Source organism: Erinaceus europaeus, chromosome 10 (assembly GCF_950295315.1).
Source record: "Erinaceus europaeus chromosome 10, mEriEur2.1, whole genome shotgun sequence".
NCBI classification, from domain to species: Eukaryota; Metazoa; Chordata; class Mammalia; order Eulipotyphla; family Erinaceidae; genus Erinaceus; species Erinaceus europaeus.
In genome coordinates, this window is record NC_080171.1 from 55,734,854 (window position 1) to 55,751,129 (window position 16,276).

The 16,276-nt window shown below is 40.1% G+C and overlaps 1 protein-coding gene across 5 annotated transcripts in view; it reads left to right on the forward strand.

The window, feature by feature from the left end:
• Positions 1–16,276, forward strand: part of FOCAD (focadhesin) — a 327,910-nt gene that overhangs the window by 226,079 nt on the left and 85,555 nt on the right. The gene's annotated exons all lie outside the window — the stretch shown is intronic.

Below are 16,276 nucleotides of genomic sequence, written 5' to 3' on the forward strand. Positions count from 1 at the left end.
GAGAGCTTGCTTCAGGGGGGATCTCTTTCTTTCTTTCTTTCTTTCTTTCTTTTTTTTTTTTTTTTTTTTTTTACCACAAATATCTATTCAATATAGAAGCAATTAGGGAGTCAGCACAATCCAAAATGCAGTGTTTGCTTTTGCTCATTAGAAATGATGGGAGGCATACATGCAGAACTCCATTTACGTTTGAAATATAAGATGTCCTCCAGTCCACCTCCTGCTCGGAGCTCCCTTTTGATATGTGTTCTCTCTCTCTCTCTCTCTCTCTCTCTCTCTCTCTCTCAATAATTAATCAGTTTCGATGAGAGAGGGATAACAGAAAGAAAAATACAGAAAGAGAGACCAGAGCACTGCTCAGCTCTGCCTTATGGTGGTGCTGGGGATTGAGCCTGGGACTTCAGAGCCTCAGACATGAAAGTCTTTTTCAGAACCATGATGCCGTCTCCTCAGACCAGATGTACTCTCCTAAGGCCTGCAGCTTCCAGGGGCTCTCTCACATGTGGGAGATGTCTTTGTGGCGGCATCCCAAAACTGAGATCACCTCTGCTCTTCTGCCTGTGCCCCCCGTAGCCTTAGTGCTTAAGCTTTGAATTCATTTTTTTGTTGCAGTCTTTCTAGATTTCCTGTTTCCCTACACTCAGCACTTGATCTCTAACCTCTTGACTTTGACACAGACTGCTCCTTCTGTGCTGGGCCAGCCCATTCCCTCTCTGTCCACCCTAACTTCTACTTGCTCTGTAAGATCATCTTATAGAGGAAAGCACCTGTAAGCTTGCCTCTGCTCTGCACTGCATGGTATGTCCCCTTAGATGTGTCCTTACAACTTCCACTGGTCTTTCAGAAACCCTTTACAACCTAGTTATTTTCCTGGGCCCTCCCTCCACTTTTCTGTGGTCCTCAAAGCTAGAAGCTGTGTTTTCTTCTCTGCCGTCTCTGTAAAACTTGACAGAGAATCTAAAATAAGACGTGCTTACTGCATAAATGAATCATGTCAAGTCCAGCTTCATCTAATCCAATAATATTATGCATTATAGTTGATGACTTTTTGAAATCAGAAGGAATTTTAATCAGCTTTGGAGTATACAAGCATCACTATACGAAAGCCACCAACTCTATCCTTCCTTCTAAAGATTAAATTAACGGTTAAAAATAAAGGTATCTAAGGGGTCAGGTGGTAACACATCTCATAGAGCACATACTCATTCATGAGGACCTGAGTTCAAGTCCCTGGTCCCCTCTGTACTAGGGAAGCTTCATGAGAGAGGGAGCAGTACTTTAAGTGTCTCTACTTCTCTTTCTCTCTCACCCTTTTCTCCCTGCTTCTCTCTTTCTGTCCATCTGTCTCAGCTTCTGTCAAAGAAAAAGGATGAAAATGGTGCCAAGAATCATGGATTCAACATGCAGCTACTGAGTCCTGACAATAACCCTGGTGGCAAAATAAAATAAAATATCTTTTTTTAAAAAATGAAGGTATATAAAGTAATTCATGACCTAGTATAAGATTTTCTTGGAGTCTTAGTAAGGTATTATGGTGAGAATAGTAGCCATTCTAAAATATGAGCAGGTAGGTTATAAAAATCTGAGAATCTGGGCATTGGTTGTTGTCATCTTCAGTTAGAACTTGGTGGCCACATACCCTTGGAGTCTTGGATTAATAAAGTATTGATGCATCCTCAGACATTCTGACCCTTTTTGTGTGCGTGTGCCTCCAGGGTTATCACTGGGGGCGCTCGGTGCCTGCGCTATGAACCACTGATCCCGGTGGCCATTTTTTCTGGGGTTTATCTTTTTGGTTTGTTTGCTTGTTTGTTTGTTTGTTATTGGATAAAACAGAAAGAAATTGAGAATGGAGAGGGAGATAGAGAGGGGTAAAGGAAAATAGATACCTGCAGACCTGCTTCACCGCTTAGAAAGCGAGTCCCCTGCAGTATGAGAGCGCTCCAACCCAGATCCTGGCACTTGGTACCATGTGTGCTTATTAATTCAGTGCACCACCACCTGACCCTAGAGATTCTGATTCTTTAAAACCAAGTAAGGGACCAGGAATCTCCATATTCATCAAGCTGCCAGATGATTTTTTCTAAATTTATTTATAAAAAGAAAACATTGACAGAACCATAGGATAAGAAGGGTACAACTCCACACAATTCCCACCATCAGAACTCCACATCTCATCCCCTCCCCTGATAGCTTTCCTATTCTTTATCCCCTATGGGAGTATGGACCCAGGGACATTATGAGATGGAAGGTCTGGCTTCTGTAATTACTTCCCCCATGAACATGGGTGTTGATAGGTTGATCCATACTCCCAGCCTGCCTCTCTCTTTCCCTAATGGGGTGGGACTCTGGGGAAGCAGGGCTCCAGGACACATTGGTGGGGTTATCTGTCCAGGGAAGTCTGGTTGGTATCATGCTGGCATCTGGAACCTGGTGGCTGAAAAGAGAGTTAACATATAAAGCCAAACAAATTGTTGACTAGCTGCCAGATGATTTTAACACAGCACACTGTATCAGTCACACTCTGAGCACAGTGTTTTAGATGGCCCTCTAAACTGCACTAGAGCCTGCATTTTGAAGATGTTCTCTTGACGCCATTGTTTTCAATGCATATCCCTTTGTATCCACAGCAGCTTAATAGCATGCAGCATGTTTTAAATAAATATATGAGTGAGTGAATGAATTATTCATATATACCATTAACCAATCAGAATTTATATTCAGGGATTTTGAGATTACAAGACAGAGTGTACAATTTTTCCTCACACTCATTTTTCACTGTTATTTTGCAGTGTTGTCCTCCACTAAACACTATGGAGTAATGAAGTTATAGAAGGGGAAACAGGGTTAAGTAGGAAAACAAAAGAAAAAGGTGCAAATCTCAACAGTCAGTAAGTGAAAGAACTTAAATTTAGCATGGAATTATCTGATTTTTGAGCCTTATTCTTTTCCCCTGAATCATGCATTTTTCTTAATGTCACTGATCTGGTCTTTTATGAATTGGTTTAATATTTTGAAGGACAGGTCTATTTATGAGAAGCTAGTTGAATATTTGTTTTTTTTCTTTCTTTCTTTTTTTTATTTCGCTTTCTCCTGTTATTTCTTTTTTTTTTTTAATTTTTTTATTTAAGAAAGGATTAGTGAACAAAAGCATAAGGTAGGAGGGGTACAACTCCACACAATTCCCAACACCCAATCCCCATAACCCACCCCCTCCCATGGTAGCTTTCCCCTTCTCTATCCCTCTGGGAGCATGGACCCAGGGTCGTTGAGGGTTGCAGAAGGTAGAAGGTCTGGCTTCTGTAATTGCTTCCCCGCTGAACATGGGCGTTGACTGGTCGGTCCATACCCCCAGTCTGCCTCTCTCTTTCCCTAGTAGGGTGTGACTCTGGGGAAGCTGAGCTCCAGGACACATTGGTGGGGTCTTCAATCCAGGGAAGCCTAGCCAGCATCCTGGTGGCATCTGGAACCTGGTGATTGAAAAGAGAGTTAACATATGAAGCCAAACAATTTGTTGAGCAATCATGGATCCCAAGCTTGGAATAGTGGAGAGGAAGTGTTAGGGAGGTACTCACTGCAAACTCTAGTGTAGTCCTGCTTTCAGGTATATATTTTGCAGTAGTTTATGGATACGTGTGCACATAAGCTCTCTCTCACAGAAACTGGTGTATATCTAGGTTATGGGACTTTGTTGGAAAGTGAACTACCTGAGATGAAATTAGAGTGTACTATTAAAGGAAAGGTCTCACCCGAGTAATGAAGCTGAAGGGTTGTCATTCCACACGTGAAGTCTCTGGATACATTCTGAGGTGAAGCATGTTGAGGTAGCAATCGCTGCTTTGGTTAGGTTGTGATCGGCAGATGCAATGTTATTTGGTTTGGATTGGGAGATGCATACGGGAAAGTGGGCCCTATCCAAGGGTTCCAGGACTGGGGGAAGTAGGGGCTCTATAGTGAAGATGTGAGGTTCCTGCTGTCTTAGGGTTCAAAAAGACAATCAATAGTTAATATTATCATCACATTATTTGTTAATTGGGTTAACTTTGAAAAGTCCCTTTGTTATGGTTTGCTGGACAGTACCCAGTATCTTGTATATAGCTGTGCTATTGGAAGCTTCTAATCTACTTGGTCTAGGCTTTTGAGAGAGTCCGCATATCAAATACATAGCCTATATATTAAAAAGATTCAGTTTGTCTTTTGAGAAACTTTGAGACATACAATTGATTTCCCCCTCTCATATTAATTAGTTACTGATTTATATGTCTACATTTTGCTAGGAGTGTACATAAACACCATTCCCACCACCAAAGGACTGTGACCCATCCCTCCCGCCCACTCCCACCCCCCACTGTCCCAGGAAGCTACATGCCTACCCCTCACCACTGGGTTTTTACTTTGGTGCCCTACTTACAATTTGATCAGGTCCTGCTTTTAGTTTCCCTTTCAGATCTTCTTAGTCAGCTTCTGTTGATGAGTGGGATCATCCCATACTCATCTTTATCTTTCTGACTTAGTTCACTTAACATAATTCCTTCTAGCTCTGTCCAAGATGGGTCAGAGAAGGTGGGTTCATTGTTCTTGATAGCTGCATAGTATTCCATTGTGTATATATACCACAGCTTTCTCAGCCACTCATCTGGTGTTGGGCACCTGGGTTGCTTCCAGGTTTTAGCTACTATGAATTGTGCTGCTATGAACATAGGAGTACACACCTCTTTTTGGTTGGGTGTTATGGAGTCCTTGGGGTATAATCCCAGGAGAGGAATTATTGGGTCATATGGAAGGTCCATGTCTAGCCTTCTGAGAGTTTTCCAGACTGCTCTCCACAGAGGCTGTACCAATTTACATTCCCACCAGCAATGTAAAAGGGTTCCTCTGTCCCCACATCCTCTCCAGCATTTGTTGCTGCTGTCCTTTTTGATGTATGCCATTCTTACAGGAGTGAGGTGGTATCTTAGTGTTGTCTTGATTTGCATTTCTCTGATAATCAGTGACCTAGAGCAGTTTTTCATATGTTTGTTAGCCTTTTGGATCTCCTCTGTGGTGAATGTTTTGTTCATTTCCTCTGCCCATTTTTGGAAGGGGTCATTTGCTTTTTTGCGGCTAAGTTTGCTGAGCTCTTTATATATTTTGGTGATTAGTTTCTTGTCTGATGTCTGGCATGTGAAGATCTTCTCCCATTCTGTGAGGGGTCTCTCTGTTTGTTTAATAGTTTCTTTGGATGTGCAGAAGCTTTTCAATTTGATGTAGTCCCATTGGTTTGTTTCTGCTTTGGTCTTCCTTGCAATTGGGTTTGATTCATCAAAGATGTCCTTGAGGTGTATGTGGGAAAGTGTTTTACCAATGTTTTCCTCTAAGTATTTGATTGTTTCTGGTCTGACATCTAGGTCTTTGATCCATTTGGAGTTGATTTTTGTTTCTGGTGAGATAAAGTGGTTCAATTTCATTCTTCTGCATGTTTCAACCCAGTTTTCCCAGCACCATTTACTAAAGAGAGCCTCCTTTTTCCATTTAATCCTTTGGGCCCCCTTATCAAAGATTAGATGCCCATAGGTGTTGGGATTTACTTCTGGGCTTTCAATTCTGTTCCACTGGTCTGTATGCCTATTTTTGTTCCAGTACCATGCTGTTTTGTTGATGATGGCTTTATAATATAGTTTAAGGTCTGGGAGTGTGATGCCTCCATTTCTGTTTCTTTTCCTTAAGATGGTTTTGGCAATTCTAGGTGTTTTCATGTTCCATATAAATGATTGTAGTGTTTGTTCTATTCTCTTAAAGAAGCCTGGTGGAACTTTGATGGGTATTGCATTAAATTTGTATATGGCTCTGGGGAGAATATTCATTTTGATGATATTTATTCTTCCAATCCATGAGCATGGGATATCTTTCCATTTCTTGGTATCAGTTTCTATCTCCTTGAGTAGCGACTCATAGTTTTCAGTATACAAGTCTTTCACTTCTTTGGTCAACTTTATTCCTAGGTATTTGATTGATTTTGCTGAAACAGTAAATGGGAGTGATTTCTGGATGTCTTCTTCTTCAGATTTAGTGTTTGCATAAAGAAATGTCACTGATTTTTGTACATTGATTTTGTAGCCTGATACCTTGCTATATTGCCTAACAACTTCCAGTAATTTTCTACTGGATTCTTTAGGTCTTTCTATGTATACTATCATATCATCTGCAAATAGTGAGAGCTTGACTTCTTCCCTTCCAATCTGTATCCCTTTGATTTCTTTCTCTTGCCTGATTGCTATGGCAAGAACTTCCAATACTATGTTGAAGAGTAACGGTGACAGTGGACAGCCCTGTCTAGTCCCCGATCTGAGGGGGAATGCTTTCAGCTTCTCTTCATTGAGTATGATGTTGGCTGTAGGTTTGCTATATATAGACTCCACTATCTTGAGGAATTTCCCATCTATTCCCATTTTCTGTAGAGTTTTGAGCATGAATGGGTGTTGGATTTTGTCAAAGGCTTTCTCTGCATCTATTGAGATAATCATGTGGTTTTTGGCTTTGCTTTTATTGATGTGATGAATGACATTGATTGATTTATGGATGTTGAACCAGCCTTGCATTCCTGGGATGAATCCCACTTGGTCATGATGAACAATCTTTTTGATGTGTTGCTGTATCCGGTTGGCCAAGATCTTGTTTAATATTTTGGCATCTATGTTCATCAGAGATATTGGTCTGTAGTTTTCCTTTTTTGTTCTGTCCCTATCAGCTTTTGGTATCAGGGTGATGTTGGCTTCATAGAAGGTGGAAGGGAGTATTCCTGTTTCTTCAATCTTATGGAATAGCTTAAGAAGTATGGGTATTAACTGTTTCCTGAAAGTTTTGTAGAATTCATTTGTGAAGCCATCTGGTCCAGGACTTTTGTTGTTGGGGAGATTCTTAATAACGGTTTCAATTTTTTTGTCTGTGATTGGTGCATTTAGATTTTGTAGTTCTTCTTGGTTCAGTTTTGGAAGTTCATAGGTTTCTAGGAATTGTTCCATTTCTTCCAGATTCTGTAGCTTGGTGGCATATAGTTCTTTATAGAAGTTTCGCAGAATTCTCTGGATTTCTGTGGTGTCAGTTGTGATATCTCCTGCATCGTTTACAATTCTATTAATTTGAGTCTTCCTCTTTTTTGTTTGGTGAGTCTGGCTAGGGGTTTGTCAATTTTGTTTAATCTTTCAAAGAACCAACATTTTCTTCATTGATCTTTTGTATGGTTCTTTTATTTTCGATGTTGTTTATTTCTGCTCTAACTTTAGTGATTTCTGTCCTTCTGGTTGCTTTAGGGTTCCTTTGTTCCTCTTCCTCTAAGTCCTTGAGGTGTATAGTAAGGTCGTTCATTTGGGCTTCTTCTTGGTGTTTAATATGTGATTGTATAGCTATAAGTTTCCCTCTCAGTACTGCTTTCGCTGTGTCCCAAATATTTTGATAGGTTGTGTCTTCATTTTCATTAGTTTCCAGGAACATTTGAATTTCCTGTTTGAGTGAGTCTCTGACCCAGTGGTTCTTAAGGAGCATGTTGTTTAGTTTCCAAATTCTATGTCTTTTAATAATTTTCCATTTGTTGTTAAAAGTTAGTTTTACTCCACTGTGGTCTGAGAAGATACTTGGGATGATTTCAATGCTCTTGAATTTATTGATGCTGTCTTTGTGGCCTAACATGTGGTCTATCCTTGAGTATATGTTGTGTGGATTTGAAAAGAAGGTGTATTCCAGTTTTTTGGGGTGGAGGAGTCTGAAAATGTCCAAGAGGTCTAGTCTGTCAATCTCTTCATTCAATTCTCTTGTATCTTTATTGGTTCTCTGCTTTGTTGATCTGTCTAAGTGTGAGAGTGGGGTATTGAAGTCTCCCACTATTATTGTATTACTATTGATGTATTTTTGAAATTCTTTCAATAGGTGTTTAATGTATTTAGATGGTCCCTCGTTGGGTGCATAGATGTTAATAATTGTTAAGTCTTCTTGGCTGATTGATCCTCTAATCATTATGTACTGTCCTTGCCTATCTTTTATTACTTTATTTAATTTAAAATCTATCGTGTCTGAGATGAGAATGGCTGTTCCTGCCCTTTTTTGTGGACTGTTAGCCTGTATGATAGTTTTCCATCCTTTCACTTTAAGTCTGTGTTTATCTTGTTGTGACAGATGGGATTCTTGCAAGCAGCATATGGTTGGGTTATGTTTTCTGATCCATCCCCCCACCCTGTGCCTTTTGATGGGTGAGTTTAAGCCATTGACATTTATTGATATTATGGATTTAATGTATTGTAGTGCCATTGTTCTAAAAAACGATTTGTTTACTCTGATATATTACAAGTATTATAGTGATGTTCTTGTTTATAAGAGGTCTTTTAGTACCTCTTTCAGGGCCGGCTTGGTGATAGTTGCCTCCTTTAACTGTTGTTTGTCTAAGAAGGTTTTGATCCCTCCATCTAGCTTGAATGAAAGTCTAGCAGGATATATTATCCTTGGTTGAAACCCTTTTTCATTCAGGGCTCGATAGATATCTTGCCACTCCCTTCTGGCTTTTAGAGTTTGAGTTGAGAAATCTGCAGAAAGTCTTATGGGTTTTCCCCTGTATGTGACTTTTTGTTTCTCTCTTGCAGCCTTTAGTATCCTTTCTTTATCCTTACTTCTTCTCATTGTGACTATGATGTGTCTTGGTGTTTTCAGGTCTGGGTTGATTCTGTTTGGTACTCTCTGGGCCTCTTGCACCTTGATATCCTTTATGTTATTCAGGTCTGGGAAATTTTCTTGTATTATTTCCTCTAGAACGTTTGCTTCCCCTTCCTCTCTTTCTTCCTCTGGCAGGCCAATTATACGAATGTTACTTCTTTTGAGATCATCCCATGTGTCTCTGTTGTTGTTTTCAGTGTCTCTCAATCTCTTTTTAAGCTCTTTCACCTCTTTCTTAGTTTTCTCTAACTCATCCTCTGTCTGACTAATTCTGTTTTCTGCTTCTGTTAGTCTGCTTTCCCTTGCCTCAGCTTCTTTCTTCATTACAGCTATTTCAGCTTTCAGTTCTCTAATTGTCTCAAGATAATCAGTATTTTCCTTGGGGGTCTCAACTGTTGTTTCCCTAATACTGCCATTCCTTTCCTCCAATGTTGTTTTCATTTCTGTGATTAATAAGTTTATTATTGCTTGCATACTTTTCTTATCTATGGTTACTTCTGACTGATTTGTGGTTTCTTCTGGGCTCTTGTCTTCATTCATTGGGGTAGCAGTTTTATTTGTTTTTAATCTACCCATTTTTTTTTTATGTGTTTCTCTCTCTCTTTTTTTTTTAATGCTCTGTTGTTCCTCAGTTGTTGTGATTTGAGCACAAGTAACACTGTACTAAATACCTTTATGACAATTGCACTCACCAACCTCCAGAATTACAGTAGCAACTGAAGTAAGTATTGAAGGAGTTTAATCGTTACCAGTTAGCCAAAAAATTTCTCCAGTCCGTGAAAAAATAGTAACCAAATCCCAGTGAAGAAAGAGAAAAGAAAGAGAGGATAGCAAGCATAGACAGTTATGCAAATCTACTATCCAGTGTATATTCTAGGGGTAACAAGAGTGTAAAGGGAACTAGAGCAGAGATATACACATAGAGAGTCCACTCTGGGTCAGATTTCTTCCCCAAAGTAATTCACAAATTCAGAAAGGCAAAGAAGAAAGAAGTGTATGACAAGATAAAAAAATAATAATAATAATTAAAAAAAGAGATAGAGAGAGATAAGAGAGAGAAAAGGGAGAAGATAAGAAGAAGGGTTGTAATTAAAGAGCAGTGCGAGGAACTTCCCAAATGTGTATCAGTGAGTTTAAAAAAAAAAAAAAAACCCTGTTTGGTGGTATGGGGTATCCTGCTAGTAGCTGGTCCCAGGCACTGCTTATGGGGGGGGGGGGGGGGGGCGGCGGGAAGGATGTATGCTTGAAAATTAAAAGGAAGAAAAAAGAATTTTTTTCCCCTATTCTAATTCTTAACCCAAATTAAGTTATAGACACATCCTTGGTATGACCGCTATGGCCCCTTATTGGCTGGCCTGCTAAAGGCAGAAAATCCTATTGTTTACACGAGATGTGTCCGGAGCTCCAAGGCTAGCCGCTTCTCAGTCCGCCATCTTCCGGGAAACCCCTCCCTCCAGACTTTTTTAAAGGATTTCTCAAAAATGAAAACTAGCTCCAAATCCTTTGATCCAATGAGAGCTATACTCAAGAAGTCTTTGGATCTGTTCTCAGGGCCGCGGTGGACCCTGCAGACTCCCAAGAGAAAGCCCCCGAGCTAAAGTGCTCTGCCCTCCGCGCTCTGCAACCGGCGGAGGAGCCGCCTTCCTGGGCGGGTGGAGGACAATGCCTGGCGCACTCGCCTTGCCTGGCGCCCTGGGAATTCTTTTTTTTTTTTTTTTTTTTTTATTTTTATTTTTATTTTTATTTTTTTTTAACAAAACCATAGGGTAGGAGGGGTACAACTCCACACAATTCCCACCGTCCAATCTCCATATCCCACCCCCTCCCCCGATAGCTTTCCCATTCTCTATCCCTCTGGGAGCATGGACCCAGGGTCATTGAGGGTTGCAGAAGTTAGAAGGTCTGGCTTCTGTAATTGCTTCCTTGCTGAACATGGGCGTTGACTGGTCGGTCCATACTCCCAGTCTGCCTCTCTCTTTCCCTAGTAGGGTGTGTCTCTGGGGAAGCTGAGCTCCAGGACATATTGGTGGGGTCTTCAATCCAGGGAAGTCTGGCCGGCATCCTGATGACACCTGGAACCTGGTGACTGAAGAGAGTTAACATACAAAGCCAAACAAATTGTTGAGCAATCATGGACCCAAAGCTTGGAAAAGTGGAGAGGAAGTATTAGGGAGGTACTCACTGCAAACTCTAGTATACTTCTGCTTTCTTACTTTGTTGCCATACTCCAAACTCAGTCAATTTCTGCTTTGCGTTTCTACTTCTTTCTACTACTTTTTTTTTTTTTTTTACATGCATAACATTCCCCAGATTCCCATTTAGCAATACAACCCCCACTATTTCATTCATCATTTTTCATGGACCTGTATTCTCCCCACCCACCCACCCACCCCAGAGTCTTTTACTTTGGTGTAATACTCCAATTCCATTTCAGGTTCGACTTGTGTTTTCTTTTCTAATCTTGTTTTTCAACTTCGGCCTGAGAGTGAAATCATCCCATATTCATCCTTCTGTTTCTGACTTATTTCACTCAACATGATTTTTTCAAGGTCCATCCAAGTTTGGCTGAAAACGGTGAAGTCACCATTTTTTACAGCTGAGTAGTATTCCATTGTGTATATAGACCACAACTTGCTCAGCCACTCATCTGTTGTTGGACACCTGGGTTGCTTCCAGGTTTTGGCTATTACAAATTGTGCTGCCAAGAACATATGTGTACACAGATCTTTTTGGATGGATGTGTTGGGTTCCTTAGGATATATCCCCAGGAGGGGAATTGCAGGGTCATAGGGTAAGTCCATTTCTAGCCTTCTGAGAGTTCTCCAGACTGTTCTCCACAGAGGTTGGACCAATTGACATTCCCACCAGCAGTGCAGGAGGGTTCCTTTGACCCCACATCCTCTCCAGCATTTGCTACTGTTCCCTTTTCTGATGTGTGACATTCTCACAGGAGTGAAGTGATATCTCATTGTTGTCTTGATTTGCATTTCTCTGACAATCAGAGACTTGGAGCATTTTTTCATGTGTTTCTCGTCCTTTTGGATCTCTTCTGTGGTGAATATTCTGTCCAATTCCTCCCCCCATTTTTGGATGGGGTTATTTGTTGTCTTGTTGTTGAGTCTGGTAAGCTCTTTATATATGTTGGTTATTAAACTCTTATCTGATGTATGGCATGTAAAGATCTTCTCCCATTCTGTGAGGGGTCTCTTGATTTGGGTAGTGGTTTCTTTTGCTGTAAAGAAGCTTTTTAATTTGATGTAGTCCCATAGGTTTATACTTGCCTTAGTCTTCCTTGTAATTGGATTCGTTTCATTGAAAATGTCTTTAAAATTTATGTGGAAAAAAGTTCTTCCAATATTTTCCTCTAAGTATCTGATAGTTTCTGGTCTAACATCCAAGTCCTTGATCCACTTGGAATTTACTTTTGTATTTGGTGAAATACAGTGATTCAGCTTCATTCTTCTGCATGTTTCAACCCATTGTTTCCAACACCATTTGTTGAAGAGACTCTGCTTTCCCCATGTAATAGTCTGGGCCCCTTTGTCAAAGATTAGATGTCCATAGGTGTGGGGCCTCATTTCTGGGCTCTCAATTCTATTCCACTGGTCAGTGTGTCTGTTCATGTTCCAGTACCAAGCAGTTTTGATGACAATGGCCCTATAATATAGTTTGAGATCTGGCAGTGTGATGCCTCCAGTTCTGTTCTTTTTTCTCAAGATTGTTTTGGCAATTCTAGGTCTTTTCTGGTTCCAGATAAACATTTGTAGCATTTGTTCTATTCTCCTAAAAAATGTGCTTGGGATCTTGATGGGGATAGCATTAAATTTGTAGATGGCTCTGGGTAATATATTCATTTTGATGATGTTAATTCTTCCAACCCATGAGCATGGAATATCTTTCCACTTCTTTGTGTCTTTTCAAGGGAATTCTGGAGCCCCGCTAGTCCGTGTCACCTTTACTCTAATTCTTAACCCAAATTAAATTGTACTCACTTTTTGGTGTCACCCCTTATTAACTGGCCTGCTAATGGCAGAAAATCCTACCGTTGCCGACGATGCGGTCAGAGCGCTCGCTGTCAGCGACTTCTCAGTCCGCCATCTTCCTCTCCCTCCGCTAGTTGAATATTTGTAATAATACAAGTCAATTACTCTGCCTTTCTACTATTAATAGGTAATAGTATTACCTTTGTTCATTTTCTCATCATTTCAAATCTCTTCATTTTTGGATTTCAATGAAGTTCAGGAGAATTGCTGAAAAAGGAAGTGAACCCTATGGTATAGACAATATTAAGATTTCCAGAACTATTTGAAAATAAGGCACTGTTTTTTAGGGTATCACTATTTGAAAGTACATTGGCTGAATTTTAATTATGGAAAAGTTTTTTTTTTAATGACCCCAACACAATTACATAGAACTGATAGTACCTTACAAAGACTAGAACAATTACCTGATCTCTGACCTATGTCAGGAATTTCTGTCCTGGAGGATGCTTCTGTATAGAACTTACAGTTACTTCTATCTGGCGCTAGACTTATTTTGTAATATTTAACTAGAGGAACAATTAAAGGAGTTGTGTCCTATCTAACTAAGCCTCAGAGACAAGCTAAAATGTACATTTGACACTATTTCTTGGAGGTTCACTATGATGTGGATAAGTTTGAGTCTAATGGGTTTTGCTTAAGCATCTGCTTGCAGCCTTATCTAACTTTTCCAGTAGAATGTGGATGTTGAATTATAAGCATACCAAAGTGGTTGATACAGGGAGTTCTTTGAATTTCTTCCTATTGAGATGAAAAATACAGATAAAAGTTGATTGACAGTTCCGAGTCCATTGTGTTTCCATCTATTTTCATCTTTACCTTGTTGCACTGTGGAATGCAGAGGAGTTTAAGGTCTTTCTGTAAATGGCCCTTGGCAGTTATGAATGTGATCAAAAATTGGAGCGAGAATTTTTTTCTTTTTTAATATTTATTTGATTTTGTATAAATTGGATTTATTTATTTTTTAATGTGTAATAGATACAGAGAGACTGAGAAAGAGAAAGGCCGGCCAGAGCATTGCTCATCTAGCTCTTGGTTAGGTTGGTGCTGGGGATTGAACCTGGGATCTCAGAGTCTCAGGCATGAAAGACTTTTGCATAACTGTTATGCTATCTCCCAAGCCCTTTATTTTATTTTAATTCAGAGAACAGAAAGAACATTGCTCAGCTGTCATGATTGTGCATGCAGAGAGTTGAATCTGGAACCTCTCGAGCCTCAGATGTGAGAGTGTGATACACAATTAATGCAATTGATTAAAGACATTTGTTTCCATATAAGTACCACGCGCTAACCGATTGCGCCACTGGAGCTCCAAGACATTTGTTTCCTAAGTTCGTCAGCTAGTTGCAAAATAATCGGATATGTAGACCAAGGCCACCAGTAACTATGACCTTCCTTCCCCCCCTCCACCCCCCACACATGCCTTCTGCCCTCTCCCCAATAAATTACTCTCTGATTGTAAAGGTTGTTGTTGACTTTTGTAAGTTTTGTTAATTGGTTTTGGTTTTTTTTTTTTATGTGCATCTTTAGAACCAGGTGATTGCTTGCTATAATTGGCAAGGTTTGGGTTAAATAACCTGGAGACATTTCTTTAAAGTAAAAGGAATAAACTAAAGGCAATCAGAACTTTCTGATTGTTATAGCAGGGAAATACTGATTTACAAGACAGATGATCTCACATCTCACATAGGTGGAATTTAGGAAACAAAACTTAATTCAGGGGATCTTTGCAGCCTATTTCTAACCTTCCCTCTACCCCAGAGGAGTATTTTCCTTGCTTAACCCCAGTTGTTAACCAGAAGCAGAGGTTGAATGTTACAGGATCTCTCTAGTAGCAGATGGCAGAGAAGAGGAACACAGTGTTCGAACACGATGTTCATCTGAATAAATCGACTAACTTAGACTAGGTCAAAAGGGCTAGGGATGTATACCTGAAGAGGGCATGGAAAGGAACAATCTTGAGGAAGAAAAAAATGCACTTAGTCACAATAGGCTAATTATACTAGTCATGGCTACAGAGGGATTAGAGCAGTAGGTGTTTTAGTTGTTTTGCCACCAAGGTTATTAATGGGTGAGGTGAGGCTTCTTTCCTTCTATATATGGGGACTGGGCTTAAACCACTCAGCTTCACCAGTAAGTTTTTTAAGTGGCTACTCATATACTGCCCCTTTTTAAATGTCCTATTCCTTGTTTATTATTTTTTTAAAAGCTTTATGGAACACAGGTATTTTAGAAGTGAAGAAGCATAATATAAAAAGCGTTACTAATAGAGATAGGTAATAAGAATTATTTTCAGGGGGCTGGGTGGTGGTGCACGTGGTTGAGCACACATTACAGTGTGCAAGGTCCCAGGTTCAAGCCTCCATTCCCCACATGCAGGGGGAAAACTTCACAAGTGGTGAAGCAGGGCTGCAGGTTTCTCTCTGTCTCTCTCCCTGTCTATCCCCCCCCCTTTCCTCTCAATTTCTGGCTGTCTCTATCCAATAAATAAATAAACAATCAAACAAATAAATATTACTTTCTATTTTCCTACCCTCTTGACAGGCATGTATCAGTTTTAAATTAACATGAGTAACTGGACAGTTTGATTAGGTATGATCTCATTTCCAAGAGACAGAGATTAAAGTGAAAAGAGCCTGGATTCTCTTTTTGAAAACATAGAGATGGAGATGGAGATGGTTTAAGTTAACAGAAGCCATAAACGGCATTAATAGAGTACCCTTCAAATCTCAGAGTGCCTGAACCAGTGACCCCCCCCCCCCCCCCGCCCAGGGCATTGTGCATTGGAAATTGTGTTACATGCACAGACTCCAGAGACTGATTAAAACCAGTTCTTCCTTCATTCAACTCACAGTCAAGTGACTGAATATATACGAAAAATACAAGGATACATAACTAAGTTGTCTTTATATTATACTCTGGGAATTTTTTATTCTAGCAAGAGCTAAAAATTAAAAATAATTATAAGATGAGAAGATTTTGTTTTAATTTATTTTTTTGCTACTTAATTTATTACTGGGGCTCAGTGTTTACACGACGAATCCATGGCTCCCAGTGGCCCTTTCTTAATCTTTTTTTTAATTTTGAAAAAGGAAACACTGACAAAACCATAGGATAAGAGGGATACAACTCCACACAATTCCCACCACCAGAACTCCATATCCCATCTCCTCCCCTGATAGCTTTCCTGTTCTTTAACCCTCTGGGAGTATGGATCCAAGGTCATTGTGGGATGCAAAAAGTAGAAGGTCTGGCTTCTGTAATTGCTTCCCCGCTGAACATGGGCATTGACAGGTCGATCCATATTCCAGCCTGTCTCTTTCTTTCCCTAGTGGGGTGGGGTTCTGGGGAATTGGAGCTTCAGGACCAATTGGTGGGATTGTCTGTCTAGGGAAGTCTGGTTGGCATCATGCTAGCCTCTGGAACCTGGTGGCTGAAAAGAGAGTTAACATATAAAGCCAAACAAATTGTTGACTTCATGACAAACAAATTATGAACCTAAAGGCTGGAATAGTGCAGATGAAGAGTGGAGTTGGGAGGTCCTCCATTTTGTAGAT